Raw genomic sequence first — 4,460 nt, 5'->3', positions numbered from 1 at the left:
GCCCAAAAGCCCCTAAGCTCTAAAGTAAAAATGGAATTTTAACTAGGGCCGGTCGACCGGGGGTCTTCCGGGCGACCGCTGCAAGCTTGCTAGAATTCCAGCACTAGCGGAAAAATAGCGGGCCGGTCAACCGGGTCAAGCCGGGTTACCTCGGATATGTGTCTGTTTCATACAGAACAATCCGTCATGGGTTTGGGCGGGCGACTGCCGTGGGTCGGTCGACCGCGGATAGGTTTTTGAGCTTAAAATTTGAGCGAACAGGTAGCCCTTGCCAGGCGACCGTCATGGGGTAGGTCGAGCGCGCCGGTAAGGAATTTGAAAATAAAAGGGGCTCCAGATAGGGGCGGGCGACCAAGATGGCTCGATCGACCGCCTCAGTCGAGTAAACTAGCCGTTGGGGCTTTTTCTGGTTGACTTTTTCAACCCAGTTATTTACAGTTTTACCCCCAAACGGTCATATTTTCAAATACACTATATATACATCATTAAAACCTATCTCTACAAGCTTTTGAATATTTGATAAAGATCAAATCCCATTTTCTCTTCGAGCTTCAAGTTTTTAATCAAAAGCTAAAATCCTCTTTGATCTTCCATTTCTACATCTTATCTAGAGGCACTCCATTGGGCTTTACATTTGTATTTTCTTGGAGTGATTGTGAGCTTTCAAAGTTGTAATTTGCCTATCAAGAGGCATCAGAGTTTTTATTTTCTTTGTTCTTCATTGAGAGTCTTCTCTTCGGCCCGTTAAGAATTGTGAAGACGAGGGTCTCCTCTTCAGCCCGTTAAGAAAGGTGAAGATGGCATATGAGGGTATGTCCCCTCGCCGAAGGCTTCGTGCAGATGGGCTTCCCTTTGGACCTTGAGAATGGAAAAGCTTGGTCATGTAATGGCTCATTGATCTGGCCTTGAAGAAGGATCGAGATAGTGGAACTCACACGCCGACGTGAAGAGTGGAGTAGGTCTTGTTATAGATCGAACCACTATAAATCTTGTGTACATTGTCTCTCTCTCTTCCTTTCCTTCTTATGTACTCTGGTAATCTCTAACCTAACTTGTGATTATGTTTTAAATGGAACAAGGGTTAGTAAATGCACTTAAGTTAAATATATAAACCCTAATTGCATTATAATATCTTTTTGAACAAGGGTTAACATATGTGCATGATTAGAATGTCTAAACCCTAGCTTTCATGAACACACCTATTTGAACAAGGGTTAGACTAATTAGTGCTTAATTAAATGGATTAATTTTTACTCTTCCCCTAATTAAGCCTAAAATTTCTAATTGTCCAATTCACCCCCTGGGTTGTCACACCCATATGTCAGTGAGTACCGTGTACGTACTCAAACATCATCGGGAGGATGAGGGTGTACGCAAGCGCACCCGCACTCTTCGGAGGCCCTCATCATCCGCCCTGGGTGCGTACCGGGTACACTCCGGAGGCCCAAATCAATATCTAAATGGAGAACCTCTCCAAATTAATATCTAAATAATGGTTCTATGGTCAAATCGGGTCTTGCGATAAGAAGATTGCCAAGTAATCAGAAACTCTAAGCCCAAGGGTTCTCATGGGTCTAATCATTCACCTTACCTTCTTGTTTTGATGTTAGCAAACTAAATTGATTAGCATTTATGGATTGATGTGTTGCTTTGAGATGTTGTGTTGTATACAAAAATTTTATGTCATAATCGTCATTACACAACTCTTCACTACACATAGCTTGTGGATCAAGGAGCAAATGAACCAAGAGGTTGCACCTACAGTGAAGACATCCTCATTTGAAGATGTTCAAGTAAATAAGCTCATCATGAAGATCCCACAAGTTCCCTAAGCAAGTGTCAAGAAGGAGCTTGGAGCTGAACATGTCATTGGTGACACCTCATGCACCTCACAACATGCAGTGAAGAATGGAGGATGTCGCAAGAGCAAGACAAGTTGAAGATGTTCACCTCAAGCCAAAGAAATCCAAGGAAGTGCAAAGGAGCTGATACATTACAAGAAGAATCAAGGTTCTTATTTTTAGAATGTATTTAGAGTCCTCTTGATTTTATGTAAAATGCACTTTCAAAAGGTTTTCAAATGGTTTCATACTTAACTTTTTACATCTTTGAAAACCATACACACATCCAAAAATGTGTTTTGAAAACCTAGGACTTAAGCCCAAAGACCATGGCTCAAAATCTCCTCATCTTTTAAAGTAAAAATGGAATTTTATACAGGGCCGGTCGACCGGGCTATTCCGAGCGACCGCGAGATGCTACCCGGAATTCCAGGGCATCTTGAAATTTATCGGGCCGGTCGACCGGGACAAGCCGGGCGACCCTGGATATGTGTCTGTTTCAAATAGAACCATTTGTCATGGGTTTGGGCGGGCGACAGCCGTGGGTCAATCGACTGAGATAGGTTTTTGAGCTGAATTTTTGAGCGAACAGATAGCCCTCGCCGGGCGACCGCCATAGGGTCGGTCGACCGCGACGGTAAGAAATTTGAAAATATAAAAGGACGCCCGATAGGGGCGGGCAACCACGGTGGCTCGGTCGACCACGACGGTAAGGAAAACTAGCCGTTTGGGCATTTTTTGCTTGACTTTTTCAAGCCAGTTATTTACAGTTTTACCCCAAACAGTCATATTTTCAAATAGACTATATATACATGATTAAAACCTATCTCTACAAGCTTTTGAACATTTTAGAAAGATCAAATCTCATTTTGCTTGAGCCAAAAGTTTCCATCAAAAGCTAAACCTCTTTGAACTTGATTTTTACATTTTATCAAGAGGAACTCCATAGGCATTACATTTTATCTTCCTTTGAGTGTTTGTGAGCTATCAAGTTTGTAATCCGCCTATCTAAAGAGGCATTGAGAGTTTTTCATTTATTTTCTTCATTGTATTTGAGGGTCTCTTCTTCGGCCTGACAACAAAGATGAGGACATTGTGAGGGTCTCCTCTTCAGCCCGATAACAAAGGTGAAGACGTTGTGAGGGTCTACTCTTCGGCCCGTTAAGAAAGGTGAAGACGTTGTAAGAGGGAGCTCATCAAGGCTTCGTACAAAAAGGGGTTTGTTCCCTATGGAGTTGGAGGAGTTGGGTGTACAGTTTCGAGATTCTCCCTTTAAAGAATCTCATTGTTTTAGTGGAGTGCCCCAATGAGGTAAACTTGGAAGAGTGCAGTAGGTCTCGTGATAGACCGAACCACTATAAATCTTGTGACTTGTAGATGCTTTCTCTCCTCCTCTTCTTCACACTTTGTGGTGATTGGTAAACTCTACCCCTTCTTATATTTATGTTTTATTAAAACAAGAGTTAGGGCAAATAGGCTTAAAGTAATATCTAAACCCTAAATTTCATTATCTTGAATATTTTGAACAAGGGTTAGATTAATAAGTGCTTGATTAGTAAATTAATTTTAATAACCCATTTAATTAAGTCCAAATTTTTTTATTGACCAATTCACCCCCCTCTTGGGTTGTCACACCCATATTTCAGAAACAAACAACCTTGATATCTTCCAAAGAAAGGAATTTTTGTTTCGTACAAGATGAACTATTTGCCATTTTTAGAGTGCCATAAGAATGTCTGCAATCGATATTTATATATTTTTTTTAAAGGACAATCGATATTTAGATAAAAACTATGTTATGTGAACATGGATTTGTGGGTTGAGTGTGGACACGTATACGAGGTCATACGAGGTCCGACTCCGCAACCCCTAGAAATCTAGAAATAGGGACATGCTCGGATGTGTACATACGTATAAAATTACTTATTACTGATCATAATTTGCAACAAAATAAATATGAAATTATTACTAATCATAATTACTTATTACTAATCAATCCTTGGATATCCAGGCCCAGACGGTATTGGGGTGTGGGGGTCTAAGATTTGACAAGGGATCGATGAGGTGGCCCTTCGCAGGCCCCATTGGTGAGGCAAACTCTAGTGAGGCGGAGGTGAGGGCGGTTTACCACGGCATTAAGTTCACTCGTTGGAGAAGATTTGGATAAAGTGGAGGTTGAGTGAGATTCTCTTAATATCGTCCGTTGGTTGCAAGGTTCTCATGTCTGGAGATTTGCAGAACTCTTTGACAAGATTAAAGATATTGTGGGCAATTTGAGGATGTCTTTTCATCATATTCGGAGATCTACCAATGGAGAAGCGGATAGACTTGATAGCGCTGGGGGTCAATTGGAGGCCCTTGAGCAATTTGATTTCTTGCCTCCTTGAGCTTTTGCCCTTTCTCTGTTGTATTTTTTTGTTTTTTGTTTTCTCTTCTTTCTTTCTCTTGTATTTGGCCATCTCGACCCTTTTCTATAATTATATCTCCGACCATTCAAAAAAAAAACATAAATTCATTACATCAAAGAGTAATATATAAAAAAAACTAAACTATCTTAACACTTAACAAGGCTAAATAACTATAATAGTCACCCAACATCTACTGGTAACTGATGGAAGT

This window comes from Tasmannia lanceolata, unplaced genomic scaffold, assembly GCF_043159265.1.
Source record: "Tasmannia lanceolata isolate RefF3 unplaced genomic scaffold, GAP_Taslan_0.1 ptg000003l, whole genome shotgun sequence".
Classification (NCBI taxonomy): domain Eukaryota; kingdom Viridiplantae; phylum Streptophyta; class Magnoliopsida; order Canellales; family Winteraceae; genus Tasmannia; species Tasmannia lanceolata.
This window is presented reverse-complemented; position numbering follows the sequence as displayed.